The sequence below is a fragment of the Eurosta solidaginis genome, unplaced genomic scaffold (assembly GCF_040869045.1).
Source record: "Eurosta solidaginis isolate ZX-2024a unplaced genomic scaffold, ASM4086904v1 ctg00001206.1, whole genome shotgun sequence".
Classification (NCBI taxonomy): Eukaryota; Metazoa; Arthropoda; class Insecta; order Diptera; family Tephritidae; genus Eurosta; species Eurosta solidaginis.
The window spans coordinates 79,345-96,920 of NW_027137005.1; the positions used below are offsets into that span (position 1 = coordinate 79,345).

The 17,576-nt window shown below is 36.1% G+C and overlaps 2 long non-coding RNA genes across 6 annotated transcripts in view; both read left to right on the forward strand.

Annotated features, from left to right (window-relative positions):
• The window catches only part of LOC137236008 (uncharacterized), a 48,571-nt gene that overhangs the window by 4,620 nt on the left and 26,375 nt on the right, over positions 1–17,576 (forward strand). The window lies entirely within an intron of this gene.
• Positions 2,686–9,428, forward strand: LOC137236009 (uncharacterized). Of its 3 annotated transcripts, none has more exons than XR_010948207.1 (4): positions 2,686–3,217; positions 3,775–3,979; positions 4,052–4,282; positions 8,952–9,428. It is a non-coding gene; the product is annotated as an uncharacterized lncRNA (long non-coding RNA). The 3 variants fall into 3 exon arrangements; XR_010948208.1 differs by having other exon boundaries at positions 2,686–2,888; positions 3,047–3,979; XR_010948206.1 differs by having other exon boundaries at positions 2,686–2,888.

Sequence of the window (17,576 nt, forward strand, 5' to 3'; positions counted from 1 at the left end):
CCAACTGTTTACAAATGTTACACTTGAAAAAGAATCAAAATATCTTCCATTGCGTCTACGGCTCAAATACCCACAGTATATGAATGAATCGGTTGCACGAACTGGGTCTGAATACTGAAAAAGTACACATATTCAAAATCGATGAGGAGGCTGTGATGATGGTATAGGGTGAGTTGTTGAATAACATACGAAAACCACTTTAACCCATCTATATATTTGCATTACAGCTAAAGCTTTACAAACAGCAAAAATTGCTGGCGCCAAGCAATTGGAAAAGGCAGTGAAGCATTCATAACACTGTACGGATGGTGTAAAGTTAGAAACTGCTGTTGTAACAGCTGCCACCGACACAACGGTCATCTCTACTTCGCCGAGTAGCGGCTCGTCCGACTATCTATCGAAGACAGTATAATCATATCTTTTGCCAACACAGGTTAGCGATGTGCTTGCACAGGAAAAGATTTCAATTGGAAAACAAAAACCAATTAAGAGAGTTTATTTATTGTTGAAGTATTTTCTTTTCTTTATATCAACAGTATTAATTTAAGTTGCAATATCACGTACATTTATAATAAGGGATGTGATACGATTGCTGTCGGAATTAGATTTGAAACCAATCAATACTCCTGCTAAGGGTTGTAGAATTATTGCTTGAATAATTAGATTTAGAACAATAATAAGTCTGACTTTATTACAAGTCGTACATTTTTAAGTTCATCAATTACGACAGCAATCGGATTCCACGACACCTTTGAATATTCTTGATTTGAAAAAAGAGTAAACGTAATCTGAATTTCTACTAAGCTTTAAGTTGAAGTTTTTTCTGAAGCTTAAAATTATTTTATGCTCGCTTAGAAAAGATTTCAATTGGAAAACAAAAACCAATTAAGAGAGTTTATGTTATTATTAAAGCACTTACTTTTCTTTATATCAATTGTATTAATTTAAGTTGCAATATCACGTACTTATATAACAAGGGATGTGATACGATTGCTGTCGGAATTAGATTTGAAACCAATCAATACTCCTGCTTTGGGTTGCAGAATTATTGCTTGAATGATTAGATTTAGAACAATAATAAGTCTGACTCAATTAATAGTCGTACATTTTTAAGTTCTTCAATTACGACAGCAATCGGATCCACGACACCTTTGAATATTCTTGATCTGAATTTCTACTAAGCTTTAAGTTGTAGATTATTCAAATAATTGGAGTTTTTTCTGAAGCTTAAAATTATTTTTTGCTCGCTTAGAAGATATTTTAATTGGAAAACAAAAACTAATTAAGCGAGTTTATTTATTATTAAAGTTCTTCTGTTTTATATGAACTGGATTAATATAAGTTCCAAGTTCATGTACATATATAATAATATTGAAAATAATAAATATTGAAAATTCAATTTTTTTGGTTCATATTTTATTCATATGGCTGCTCCAGGTAAAGTAAATCTGCAGGTAAAATTCACGTTATATGGCGGTTATATAAATGGTAAAACCGCAGTAAAATTGATTGTCAAATGACTCGAAAATGTAGAGTGAAATGACGGAAAAAGACCGCCATTTGACGAGCATAGTGACGTGTGTGAGCAGCACAGTGCTATGCTCACATCCTATAAGTGGGAGCGGAATGCACGATCACATTAATAGGAACGAAACGGAAAATTTGGTCACAAAAGTTCATCACGCCCATGCAAACGTGACTATGAATATAACCGCTGCAGAAAGTCACAATGACCGTAAAATGACTAGTAAAAGAACATACAGCAGACACCATTATGCATGTGAGACAGATACATAATTCTCAACGGAATTTTATGTATGCGAGAACAGTTTATCCGATTTAATCATGTTGTCACTACTGGCTGTCATATGTCAATCAAATGATTATCACGGTTGTTTTGTTATTTTTTAAATTCCGCCATTTTCCACCGACGAAATCCATATAAAAAATAAATTTAAAAAATGAAAAAGAGAGGATTTCACTAAAAAATACCAAAAGCTGTCGGAATGTGTGGGGCGCACTCAAAAAATTGATATGCGAAAAATAATAATGGTTAGTGGTGATTCATTTTTAAATGTGTTTCCGCATGAGGAAAGCGCTCTTCTGTTGTTTTGTTATTTTCTGAATTTAAATTGAACATTCTGAACTCGAATTCTTATAAAACTAAACAAACAAGAAACACGTATGCTTTTATCACGTACAAAATTAAAAACGTAATGAAATAAAGTAAATAAAAAGCAAAAAGCATTGTTTCATTTTTGGCGGAATATAATAATGGTCATTTGTGATAGTATAACAGGCAAAGCTGATATCTACAGTAAACTATCATTTATGACACTTTTTGATAGTTAGAGTGTCAGCACTGATCCAGGAAAATGAATGAGAGTGAGCAGTACGGCTATATACTTAATCAGTAGGCCATGTTGGTGTATAAGAAGAAGACAAAAACTCACACGTACACAGTTGTTTACATCACATTTGCGCAAGTCCCTTAAGTTTGTGATAGAAAGTTTGTATGAGGCGCTGATCGTTAGGTTGACATTGCTGACAATCAGATGATAGTCATATGATAGTCAGTATTCTTGTAGGGTAGTTCACCCACATTTTCAAAACTTTTTTCGCTATCCACTAACACATCGACGTTTCATGCTGTCATCGAAATGACATTTCATTAATTATTCCGGGAAACTTTGAAACGGAGAAAAAATAGCATTGTTTACAACGAAAAATATCTTGTGCTTTTAGTTGTGACATGTGACGGAAATTAAAGTTTTTCGCCCAAAATAATATTAAGTTAATTTTAGTTGTGACGTGTGACGGAAATTAAAAATGTTGTTGCAGAGACCATCTTTTTGCGTTGGCGGCCTTCGCACAAAATAATATTAAGGGTAACGTTTTACAAGACGGTGCACCACCTAATTTAAAAATATCAAATAATAATAAAAACGGAGATCGAGGCGCGTCTTTTGATTCCTCGTTTGATAATTTTTGATAAAAATTAGGTGATGCACCGTCTTTTAAATCGTTACCATATTAAGTTGTATAGAATCGACGGGATGGCCTACAAGGTTTCATGTCATACTAAATCGCTCCTGATATGGCCGGGCTAGTACCTTATTTGTTCCCAGAACGTACCCGATCTGCATCCGGCAAAGGACCAACAAAGTCGATAACGGGGAGTGTCCTTATCTCTACAACAACAACATTAATTACTTTGGTAAAAGTGCAGTTTACGGTACCCATCGAAATTTGGGCCAAAATTTTCGAGTGAGGTATCAAAAGGCGCGTATTCACGTCTAGATCAAGAATCCGAAGATATTAACGAAAAACCGAAAAAAGACCCGCGGGTCCCTCCGAAACCGGGGGTGGGATCCATAGTATTTTTGCTCAGAACACCTTTCTGCGTTGGCGGCCTTCGGCCGCGCTTATAAAAAATAACCCTGGGCTACGCCATGCCAAGTCCGGGTGTGTGGTATAACCGTGGCTACCGCCACGGTGATGCACAATTTTTTTTGTGGGTACAAACACAACAACAACCACATTAAATCGCCAAATTCAACTGCAAATATCTCCGGACAGAGATAACATTTTTATTTTCCGCCTTCGGATTATTGTTCTCGATATTAATACGCGTCCTTTGATACCTCACTCGAAAATCTTGGCCCAACTTTAGGGTGGGTACCGTAAACTGCACTACTACCTTTACTTTCTGATTTTCATTCATACGTATGTGCATTTTTAAATAATAAAAAAAATTTCATATTACTCTAATAGATAGCATCTCCGCCGGGTTGCGATGCAGCTCAGAATAGACCAAAATCAGAGGAAATCTACAATTAAATGCATATTCACGTGTCATTTGCCAAGGATACAAGGTACTTTACAACCAACATGCTTTGGAATACGGTACCAAACTGGTTGGATGTATTTCCCTAAAAAAGGGGGGAACACGCATCTTGGTTTGCCAGTATTTGCTTCGGTAATTTATATTGATTTGTATTGATTAAAAATTGCAATAGTAGATAATGTAATGTGAATTAAAATTGAATAGGTAGTCAGAGCAAAAAAGGCAACTGATCGGCATGCAACTGTTATGTATGTGGCGCCATCAGGAGCTGCTGCTGCTATCCTAGAAGCATTAGAAGCAGAAATGTCTGATTGTTTGCATCACCAAAGGTGTGCCATAACATGGTTCGCGTTAAGCACGCTCTCTTAAGGCAAAAAAAAAAAAATATCGCGTCTAGTCAGGCCCGATTGTCCAGGAATCATCGCACCAGAAAGGGTAAGTAAATTGGCTACCATATTAAATAATTTGTCATGCTTTTGTTGATAATCAACTGAAGAATGCAAATACGACAGAGTTCGAAGTTCATGTGAAAACCAATTAATTTTTTTAATTAGCGTTTGGAGAGAAAAATACATATGTATGTATGCATAGAACTGCATAGAAGGAGGAATTAATTAATTATTATCAGTAGATTTACAAGATTTTTGTCATTCTCCCTGCGTCGCAGTTGTCATTATATTGCGTTAACAGAGGACATCAACACCTTACTACCCACAGCCAGTTAAAATTTTAGTAGACTTTTGCATTGCGGTCATTATTAATATTCAATCCCTAGAAGGTTTAATGTAGTCATGTCAATAGTTCCCGAGATGGTGGGGCTAGTACCACAATGGTGCTTGTTACCGGAACGTGGATAGATAGATAATTTATTGAGGCTTGCACAGTGACTTGCACATCTCCTTCACAGCACCTCATCCTAGCCGACTTCCTTGATGAACCCCAGCAGTGTTCTTGGCTTGCGGGATTAAATGTGGGAATGCTCTGGCCATGGTGAGCCCATAAACTTAGCCCTACATCTTGAAATTGCACAATAGAAGGATATGGTCCGCCTCTGCTGATCCATCACAAAATCGGTATGTGTTGTTCGATATTATACCCAGCTTTTGCATGTGACTGTTCAGTCTACAGTGTCTTGTAAGATTAGCCGTTAGGATTCTTAGGTTATCTTTTTGAGAAGCCTATTAATGCCCTATATCGAGTTGTGCTGTAACCCCCTAACACTAACTTAGATTGACACAGGCCTGGCATATTGCGCCAGTGTTCTCTCTTTTCCCTCCCTTCTACTATTAGGGGCATTTATTGAGTGAGCCAACTGCCAGGAACGGCTCGGGATCGATGGGTAATGCAGTTGCTGCCTCTCTTTCCGGGTTGTTCGCCTGCTGTTGTTGTTATAGCAGTGCTTCGTCTCATCCAATAGGTGCGACCGATCACAAATTGTCATCAATGGCTTCTAACGGGAGTCCAAGGAAACTTTCTGTTTCAACAGGGGTGGACCATAATGAGAGGAGTGTTAGAGGCGTTGGTTCCACAATACAGTTAAAGAGATGGTTGGTGTCATGTGGGGACACATTACAAGCAGGACAATGTTTTGTATGTCGGGGTTGATTCTGGATAGGTAAGAGTTTAACCTGTTACGTTATCCAGCTCGAAGTTAAGCTAGAGTGACTATTCTCGTTTCCCTAGGGAGAGTGTGCTCATCCTCTGCTAGTTTTGTTCCTTGAGTACAGGAATCACCGGCATAGAGATCCGACGCCTGCTTGTGGAGTTCACTGAAGACATGCTTGTGTTTTTTTAGCTTCATACGGCTGTGTTCTCAGGTGCCGTATTTCCTCATAATGTAATGAGGCCGTGAACAACAAGAGCCACAAACGATTTATAAAAGTTACGAGGACGCTGGATTTTGGAATCTAGCCCAGAGCAACCTATCCGATGCAACCATCCCTTGCACGTGAAACACTGACAAGAGTACTTATTTTTTTAATTTAATTTATTTATTATTACGGCTGTTTAGGCCTAAAACTAAGTACAATTCATTGTTATAATCACTTATTTCTATTGAATATGCTGTTGGAATGCCATGCGATTCCGATCAGCATATTTACTAGCGTGACAAAGGGACGAGTATGGGAGCCACTCATTTAAGGAAGGTTGGAAAGGACGCGTTTACAGTCCTCCAGTGCTCCCAGCTTAAGGCAACAAAATTTGGAACTTATATTTTTCAATTATATGTGTATTTTAAGCTGTCGGAATGTATTAGTCTCCTATCAGCACAGCTAAACATGTCTTTGGATGTTGGAAATTGAAAATAACGTGTATCCAATCACCCCTCAACTTTGTTTAGTAAAGACGCTGTCGGAATGCATGAAGATTTCGATTAGCACAGCTCAACATATAATGGGAGGTTGAAAAGGACGTTTTTCCAATCCCCCCTGCTCCAACTTTTGTTTGGCCTTATTTTCGATATTTTTGTTACACATTATATAATTTTATTGTTATATTAATGCTGTCGGAATGCGAGTGATTCCGATCAGCAATAGTAAATATCAGCTGGAAATACCGAATTCCAGCGAAATTAGTTTTTGGAACTGTCTGGAGTTACAGGTGGCGACCGATTTTCTTTTCCTTAGGGCCGGATGCATTGTATTTTGCTGCTTCCAATATTACCATTCCCTTTTCGCGCTCCAGTATCGGATATATCATGTAAAAAATAAGAGGAGAAAAACTTTATCTTATTGGAAGGGTTTTACTCTGCTCCAATAAACTTTTTTTAAAAGTATTGAAGTTATTACTACTTTTTATGTGATTAGGAAGTTTCTTTGAAATATTTCAGGCCCTTATATATATGACCGTCCTAAAAAGATTCTTTTCCGCCAAACGCAGCAAACTCATTTCTCAGGACCGGGGTCAGGAGAAGGACCCGGATTGGGGTCGATACCTTCCCGGAAGAGGAGAGTATGGCGCAGACCCGCTGCAAGGATCTGCTGTGAGGATGACAATTTGTGGGAGGGACGCAATAAATTAAACACTGAGTCCGCCTGCTCATTACCCTCTACTCCCCTGTGGCCTAGGACCCAGGGCAACAGTACTACCTTGTGTAATCCTAATTGATTTAGCTTTTCTACGCACTGAAGGACCAGCGCTTACTTTATTTCGAACGCCGCAAATGCCTTTAGTGGGGCCTGACTGCCTGACTGAGTATGGCAATTGTTTCATTGGGGTATCAGCGCTGAAGGTTCAGCTTAGCGCACTAACTTATGGCGAATACTTCCGCTTGAAAATGCTCGGATGTGCATTTAGAGTTACTGATATTTTGGTTCTGGGTCCGAAAACTCTGGCTCCAATCCCCTCTGGCGTCTTCGAGCCATCTATGTACCATACGATCTTGAGCAGACTAGTAATACATTGCACCCGCCCATACCTATAAAGCTGTACCAAGAGACTGAGCAGCCCATTACATTTTGGCACAACCGGAGCACTGCTGGACATCGAATCTATATGAAAGCTATGCATTCAAAAGTGTTTGTACCAGTGGCTGGTGCACACCGAACTGGACCAATGTATGCTATATTGATGCCTGCACAAATACCAAACTATGCTTATTGGCACGGTTGAGCACATACAGTACCTACATTTATACAAGGTGGAACACCACACTATCTACATGGCGATGTAGCCACCGATCACGTTGTTGTAAGAGATTAATTAAAATATGTTATTCATAAACACTGATTCTTATATTTTCATTATCATTAAACTGTAGAATGTAGACTCATGACTGGTATTCTTACTGGACACTGCCTTCTGGCGTCACATGCCTTTAAATTAGGCTTGGTCAGTGATAGCAGATGTAGGAAGTGCGGGTTTTGGAGGAGGAAACGATCGATTACGTTCTGTACTCGTGCCCGGCGCTTGCCAGGCTGACTCCAGCTGACAGCTGTCAGATCTAGAAGCAGCAAGTGGCTTAAGTTCTAGGAAGCTTCTGGTATTTGGCAAGAGGACGGAGTTATTTTATAACATGTCCTGTTGTTGATAGGGTTTTTAGCTTGGTCGTTAAAACAAACTTCTGGTAACACTACGGACTCATTCAGCCTATGTGAGGTCGTCATGAACCCGCCAGTTTAACCTAACCTATATTTTGTTTCGGTTTTTACTTTAGAATCAACCGTTTAAGTAAGCGAGGTCAGCTAACTAAGCGCCTTTAAATGTAGATCCATAAGGAACATGGGGTCGCCACAGCCTCGGCTGTTAAAGAAACAGGATTCGCCACGGGTAGGTGAGGTTCACAATTGGGTGGGAGAAGCTATATATTGCGCTGGCAACCCATTGAACGGGTTGCGCTACACAACCTCCTGAACCAATTTGGTATCTTACAGAGGCGACTCTTACGCAGGCATGCCTACCGCGGGTATACTCTAAGCCCCCTAACCCGCTGGAGCCATGAGAAGCGTTAGTGACCTTGGGTGTCCCAAGAAAAGTTCCGTCGTGTCTTGTGTTGTTGCGTGAGCGGCCAGGCAGCAGCGTGCAACAAATGCACAATTCAGGAGGATACCCTTGCTGAGCCCAGAAAATCTGGGAAAGTTGGATGTACTGGTCGGATGCAACAAACGAGTATATTCTGTAATAGCATATGATCAACTTGGAGATAACCAAACGTTTATTTTCCTGTCCAACAGGGAACTGGTTCTAGACCCTGCCGCTAAAGAAGTATAGGCGTATTCACATCAATTCGTTCCCGGGTTACTCGGGGAAATCAGTTTTAGCAGTACTTGGCACTTTTCATACTGCACGTCCATACAAGAACTTCGGATAATGAATTAAACAGTTGTTGTTGTTGAATTAAACAGTCATCTGCATTTGTTTGTTTTTGTAGCACGTCTAATTTCCTTCGTAACATCAATCAATTATCCCTTGTTATAATGTTGTGTTCTCTATGAATGCAACAGCGAAGTATCTTCGGGTACCCCTGATTCTAGTTATCTGAAATCGCCTTTGGCCTCCCAGAAAAGAGCTAATTGTGGAGCCCTATTTATAGAACACTTTTCGGGTTAAATATATTAAAAGCTTTAATCTATCCTTACTGATATTAGTTTCTTTCTCATTCTAGGTAATTTGATTTTGACGATGTGCGCATAGCAATATTCCAAATATTCCAGCTGTAGCTGAAGGAAGAACATAAATTTGCTCAAATTATAAGAAAACTGCAAAAACTATCCCCCCGCCCTTTTAGTACCACAGATAAGGCGCTAACAAGCATACTATGGGAAAGGGTCAAGACCAAAGGATCAATATCACCTGTAAATCGACTTTGATAGCACGAATTGGGGCTTCCGGTATTATCCCTACAAAACTCATATGGCTCTGCAAACTGATGTTGAACAACACCACCAGCGCAGGAAAAATTGGGCATCATCACTGAGCTTCGAAAGTTTCAGAAAGGGCACAGCTATTAATAGACGTTATTGTACTTAATTAGCTTGTACATATCAATATACACATATGTAAAGTTCACTAGAGTAATAAGGGAATAATTTAAATTGTAAAAAAACATTGTATATATGAATTATTTATAATTAAATATTATCTGAACATAAAGACGCGTTTCATTCGTGGAAAAAGCGATTTGACAGAAGGTAACCGATACTGGTAACCGATAGAACAGTTACCCGTGTTGTTGTTGTTGCATATGTTTTGGTTAGCGATAATGAAAACATAACAGATCAAGTAACTTAAAAATGTAAATAACATCGAGCGAGAAGGAATGTCGAAAACACAATAGGTAAGAGCGAGAAAGCGAGTCACACGTACACAATTTTGAGAGCGCATGTATTACCTTTTTCACGACAGCAATGCAAAAGTCATTAAGATGATAATTGGTGAACAAGTTATTGGTGACGATCAAGTAATCGATTTGGTAACGGGTACCTGTCTTGTAGGGAAGTAAGTTGATTTTTCTGTCACACGGCCAATATATATTGCATTATTTAAATCGCGATCCCCTTTTGGCTTCTATGATTACTCGAGTACTGGACTCGAGTCCGTGTATCCGAATACTAAATTTTCCATATTCGAGTACCTGAGTAGTTCTGAGTACTAGAGTCAGCTTGACTCGGCAAATCAGTATTTGCGAATTCGCAGGAATATTTGGAAAAAAGTTAAGGTTAAATTAATAACAAACTACAATGTAATAAAGCAATGAAAATCGCAATCATTGTGTTAAATATTGTTATTGTGAAAATAAGGGTGGCAACTTATGTATTGTCTAGGGGCGGCGAATATCCAAATCCGCCACTGTATGCATATATATGTGTGGTTTGACAATTTATGTGTGTGAATGTGTTAGTGTGTGGTGTGTTAAGTGGGTGGCAGGGTTGCACCTGCCAATGTGCCGGTGTTGTGGTGAGTGGTCACGCACGCTTGGACAATTATGAAGAAGGACGTTTGTCATCACCTCATGTTGTCCATGCTATACCGTGCCAAGATTAGGCATATCCTCAATAACACATTTTTTCACCATGTCCACCCAGCTCACCAATGTATATTTACTGTATTTCAAATTTGTTCCACAAGAAACCGCGAATTGTACTGCTACCATCAGCGGAGCCATTTGGATTTATAACCACCGTATTTTAAAAATAATCGCTATACAAACCAAGCACCTGCGTCTTGCGAAGCATATTTTGTACCCATATATCCATTTATAATACAAGTAAAAACAAAATAAAATATTAATAATTTTTTTGTTTTCAAAATTTTACATCTAAATTTAGATCTAAAAGTATGTTGAAAAAAATCTAAATTTTTTTGTTTAAATTGCTTCACCGACACTTTCCAGCGATTTAGGTTTTTTCTCAATTTAGGTAGCAATTTAGGCAGTCGCACCCAGTCTTAAAAATGTATAACGGAATGATATTTGTGTATATTTGACTTTTATATTTGAGATTTGAAGCATTCCCGAACTTATGGAATTTCATCAAAATATTGTTCAACTCCAATCATGAGAGGCCGTCCCATTCTTTTTTTTTTATTTTGTAAGTATGTGGAAGTGATTGGTTAGCGGGAATTTTCTATTCAGAAAACTACACATGTAAATGCACTTATATATATACCTTTGTTAGTTATTGTTATTATTAATTTAATATTAAAAACCTATTGGACAATTTATTAAATAATACCATACAAAATAGTTTTATTTTATATAAAATAACAAAATCTTCTATAAATTAACTCTTATACATATATTTTTGATTTTCGTAATCGAGAACGACACTTGCATACTACAATAAACACAGCGCCTCATGTTAAAATAAAATATATTGCAGGCAGTCCATAGAAGCGCATGTCCAACAATTGTGTTTGATTTGTTTGTGATGTTTGATTAACAGTGCATTATACATACATACACTTAAAACAGATTTAAATTAATTTAAAAAATTCGCAGGATTATTTAAATAATAGAAAATGTCTTATTATAAAAAATATGTTAATCGACATATATATGTATGAGAGTGTGCCAAAAAAGACGATATTTTTTTTGGCTCTCACCCGACAATTTTAGAGAATATGTCCAAACAAAAATTGTGTCAAGGGCGGAGCACAAAACTTGAAGTTTTGCTATTTAAATAAACGGGAACTAAATCTTTTAACATTATTTTGCCCTGCAAACTATGAAGCATTTTTTTTTTTTTTGTGATAAAATGAATGCATGGATCGCATTCCGCACTAAATTCTGAGCAAATAATTTTATCCAGCCAAACTTTCATCGTCGGCATTGAATTTATTCTTGGTAACACCAATGTAATTAAAATCGTTTTCCACCTTATCCTTCCACCGAAGTAGCGACCCCTTTTCTTCTGCTTTCGTAAGCGGGTTCCGATAAGCAAACCTTCTTGGCCTTCATCTTTCATTTGCATAATATGGCCTAGTCAATATAGTTGGTAAGAAGGAATATAAGTAGCAATTTGTCAGTCAAACAAACCACCGCTGGATAGCTAAATGGTTAGCGCAGCGTGCCTAAAGCGTACTGGTGATGAAGGCTTAGCACCCTTCGAAATGGATCTATATGCGCAGCTATGGCAGGTTGTCTGAAAAATTTTCTACTTACTATTCCACAAACAAAATACAATTTTTCAAATTTAGAAAAAATAACAATAATTCGTTCTCCACAACTTAATAATGGATAGCACCGGGGAACCTGACCCTAAGCGATGGCCGGCATCCACCGTATCCACTTCCACCAACAGAAAGCATATCATCCGTCAGTCACCACGTGGTCGATCTAGTTTCACGTATATTTTTATTAGTTCGCTTGACGATTGACACAAAAAACACATACAAATTTTTCGTATCGTCGCAAACAACTTTGTTACAGGCTCACAAATTACAATTTTGATGAATTTTGGCTCTTATCTATAGGTCTATAGAAACTTCCGCGATGAAAATTTGGCTCGATACATTTTTTTGTTCTGAATTTAGGCTAAATACAATTCATTTTATAAAAAAAAAGCTTTATATTTTGCAGGACATACTAATGTTAAAAACTCCGTCTTATTTAAATGTCAAAACTTTAAGTTCCGCGGGGGTTCTATTTCTGACACAATTTTTGTTTTGACATTTCTCTGATTTTTCGGGAGCGAAAAAAAAAATTATCATCATTTTCACCCTTATATGTATACATAGTACTCGACTTGTATATACACTCTTATAATTAATTATTTATTAAAATATCAATACATATTAGAAAACTTGTTTTGAGTGCCAACCTCACGTTAGTTTAGGCTTAACTCCCACTACGAAAAGTAATGGGATGCACTTGTAACCGCTTTTTGCTTTCTTTAAAGTTGTTATTTAATATCGCTGCATAATTTGTCCTAGTAATTTGTTAAGAAGTTTATCCAAACCAGGGGTCTGCACTTTACAGCACAATTATGCTCTCATTGCGTATGCAATCCCATGATCTAACCCTATTCGAATGGCTTCACAAGGCCCATCACTTTGCCTTCAAAAAGCGGCAGAATATCACTGTCATTTACAATCTCTTCCTGTATCACTGGGCTTTCTGGATCCTCGCAATGTGTTTTGAAGAAGAACCTAGTAATTAAAAAAAATGATCGCAGTTAATATAAATAAGTAAATCTGTGGCAATTTGTTATACAAACAAATGTATAAGTTTAACACGATCTGTGGTAGAACGTTTGTGGTTTTTACCTTGCTTTTATTAGCTAGGGTTGTATGTAAGTATGTAACGGAATCTTTGGGCATAGTTTTCACCAACTTCCAGAAGTTTGATTAATTTAAAACTTTGCACACGTATCAAGGACCGTTAACAATGCAATAATTTGATGAAGGGGTGACATAAGGTCAAGGGACATTGACTAAATTGATCTTATTTGAGATTTTTGGCGACCTTTAAATTTCTAACTTTATGTTGTTATGCTGGGTCGAGGTCAGGTTTTTACAATAAAACTAAATAGTTTTTTTTTTGGATACCAATATATTTCGGTTGCTCTACTGTAACCGTCTTCGGGGTGGAAACTAATAATAAACATAAAAACCAATTAACAAAACAACGTTATAAAAAACTGATCCTACAAAGTACATACATTTTATATCACGTCCTCCCTGTGTGACGTGGAGTTTGATACTGATTATTGGTTAACAGGTGTTTGTAAATATGTGCGCAATCATCTGTATCACTCTTAAAGTTAAGTCTTATGTCCGTCGGCGTGTTTATTATATGCAGTGTCTCTAGTGTGAATCGTTTCGTATACTTTCGTTCTTGTATAAGAATTCTAGCGTCGTCAAAGTTTGGTGAGTGAGTGGCCGGTAGCGGTTGATGCTAAGGTGACATAAGGTCAACGGACATAAGGTCAATTAACCTTATTTAGAATGGCCATAAGCTAATTGAAACTTTGTGCTCATATCAAGGACCGATGACAAAGCAATAATTTGATGGTAGGGTGACATAGCTCAAAGGACATAAAGCCAATCGACCTTATGGCCACTTCAAAGGGCCATAATTTTAATTGAAACTTTGGACCGATATCAACGGATATAAACTTACGACCATTTCAAAAAGGAAGCACCCCCGCTTTTTACACTCAATCTAATTATTGTGTTAATAACTTAAACTTTATTATGGTAATTTTATTTTAGTTAAATTATTCAACCCACCTTTTACCTGTAACGTAAAATCTTTTTTTTTTACTAAATATTATTTTCTAATTTTTAGTACGGTTAGATATAAAGCGCACTTTTTCCAAACTGTTATTTATTATGATTCAAGGTTCGATTCGAGCTCAAGGCCAGAAAAATAATTTTTTTCTAATGATAATTATTATTTTTTAATTTTTCTAAATTTGAAAAATTGTATTTTGTTTTTGGAATAGTAAGTAGAAAATTTTTCAGACAACCTGCCATAGCTGCGCAGATAGATCCATTTCGAAGGGTGCTAAGCCTTCATCATCAGTACGCTTTAGGCACGCTGCGCTAACCATTTAGCAAACGTTCGCGCTTTAAACGCCAGCGCCCCTCAGGAGCGAACACTGGGGGAGGACGAACTAAGCCTGTAAGCGAACATCCGTCACCAATAGGCATCTATATTTAAATTTAAATTACTCTGATTTCATAGAATTACAACTTAACGAGTCACAAAAATTTTGTTCCTTCCTAGTAGACACTCAAGCGGACATTTCTTTAATAAAGATATCATGTTTAGACAGAAATATTTCCTTAAATACGACCGACAATATTAACATTACCGGTGTTACTTCCAATTCAGTTTCCACTTTAGGTAAAATTACAGCAAATTTTAATTTTTCTAACTTTTCTACTAAACATACTTTACATGTAGTTGATGAATACTTTAATATTCCATCCGATGGCATATTGGGTAAAGATTTTCTGAAAATTAACAAATGCATTATTAATTATGAAAGAAATAGTATTTCCTTTTGGATAGGTAATGAAAAAGTCGCGATACCCATCCTACATGGAACAGAAAGCGACAGTTGTATCATTCCTCCGAGATGTGAAATATTCAGACTTTTTGATTTAGGAGATTTACCCGAGCCACTTTTCGTGAACTCGCGGGAAATTGAAAAAGGTGTTTTTACAGCGAGGTGCATTGTTAATTCTAGTAACCCAATAATTAAAGTCATAAATGTGGTATTTAATATATAAATCACTATTTAATAATAAGCACTATTTATTTTTATAAAATATTTTTATTTAACCGCTCCTAAAAGTATGTTACAAAACTTTTTTAAATATTTCAACCGAATGAAAATTTTTGAAAGACAATATTTTACAATTGAAAAATAAAAATTAACAAGAACAAAAAAAATTCAATTTATTTAAAGTAGGTACATTTAAAGTTGAATATAAATATAACCCTACAATACTCCCCCTTCCGGAGATTTAATGTTAAATAAATTAAAAGTAACTTTCTTTTTTGTTTTTGTGTTAGGTATCTGTATTTTATCAATCATTGCTGGTTTTAAACGATCAATAGGAATAGATTTAATTTCATTGTTTATTTCAATTTTAAAGTTTTTAATATCTTTTTCAATAACTCTATAAGGACCTTCATACGGATGTTGCAAGGAATGTTTGTTTACTACATGTACAAAAACAAAATGACAATCTTTTAAATCTTTTGGAACAAAAATACCACTAGAATTTTGATGATGTTCCAAATTTGATTTAAAATTTTTAAAATGTTCACGCAAACTACTTAAAACATCCGTTGAAGTTATATTCTCTGTAGTTGAAACAAATAATTCAACAGGTAATCTTAAATTTTGTCCATAAACCATTTCAGCCGGTGTTGCTGAAATATCTTCTTTAAAAATCGATCGCAAACCCATAAGTACTATTGGTAACTCTTCATACCAATCTCTGGATCCATTCCTAGCCATTATTGAAGATTTAAGCTGTCTATGAAAACGTTCTATCATTCCATTAGCTTGGGGATGATAAGGAGAAGTTGTTATTTGATGACTTCCAAGAAGTTTCGTTAATTCTGAAAACAAGTTTGAAGTAAATTGAGATCCCTGATCTGTTGTTATTTCTAATGGAACTCCAAAACGTGAAATATATTCTTTAAAAAATTTATTTACAACCGTAATTGCAGAAATATCTCTTAGTGCGAATGCCTCTGGCCAACGTGTAAATCTATCAATTATAGTTAATATGTAACGATATCCTTTTGAAACAGGTAAGGGTCCAACAATATCTAAGTGAATGTGTTCAAATCTAGATTTTGGAATTGGAATTTTCATAACTGGAGATTTTGTATGACGATGTACTTTCGATTTTTGACAACTTATACATTCTTTAGACCAAGTATTAATATCTTTATTCATTTTAGGCCAAAAATATTTCTTAACTATCAAACGACGTGTAGCTCTACTACCAGGATGTGAAATCCCATGTAACATATCAAATATTATTTTTCTTAAATTGTTTGGAATGAAAGGCCTAGGATTTTCTCCTGACACTTCGCACCATATATTAAAGTTAAGAACAGGAATTTTTATTAGTTTCAAATTTAAAAATGTTTGCTCTGAGGTAAGTTTGCTTAATTCACTGTCTTGTTGTTGTTCACTTTGTAAAATTTTTAAATTAATGTCCGAATTATTAATCGCTTCTACTTCAAACGCACGAGATAATGTATCAGCTACAACATTTTCTTGTCCTTTAATATACCTAATGTCATTCGTAAACTGAGCAATGAATTCCATATGTCTAGTCTGTCTTGGACTGCGTTCTGTTTTTGAATTTAAAGCAAATACAAGAGGCTTGTGATCTGTGAAAACTGTAAATTCACGTCCTTCTAGAAGGTAATTAATATTCAAATAAATAGCTAATAGTTCCCTATCAAATGCACTATATTTAATTTCGGATGGAGACAATTTCTTTGAAAAGAATGCAAGTGGTTGTGACTTATTATTAAACGTTTGATGTATGACACCACCTATTGCCGTATTGGATGCATCTACATTTAAAGAAAGTTTTGCATCTTTGTTAAAATGATTTAACAATATCGCAGATGCAAACTTTTCTTTAATGCATTCGAAAGCTTTATTAGATGTATCGTCCCAAATTAAAATCTTGTCTCGTTTCTTATTTGTTCTATTAATTAAATCATAGATAACTGTCGTAAACTCTGCTAATTTTGGTATATATCGATGGTAATAATTAACCATACCAATAAATTTTTGTGCCTGCTTAATAGATTTTGGACGATCAAAATTTCGAATGGCTAAAACTTTTTCTTCTGAGGGTCTAATTCACGTTTCAGAAATATTATGTCCTAAAAAGTCAACATTTGTTACGCCAATAGTACATTTACTTGGTTTTATATTTAAACCGTACTCCGTTAGGCGCTGAAATAGTACGCTAAGATCTTTGAAATGTTGTTCCTCATTTTCGCTTGCCACTAAGAGATCATCAATATATGTAAAAACAAAGTCTAAATCATTAACTACTTCATTAATAAATCGTTGAAAAGTTTGCGCGGAGTTCCTAAGCCCGAAAGGCATTCGTACAAATTCAAACATGCCAAAAGGCGTAGTGATTGCAGTTTTATAGATATCCTCTTCTGCCATTGGAATTTGGTGATAAGTTCTTACCAAATCTAATTTTGAAAATATTTTCTTATTTCTTAGATTCATGTTGAAGTCATGAACATGGGGCAAAGGATAACGATCAGGAACTGTTACGACATTTA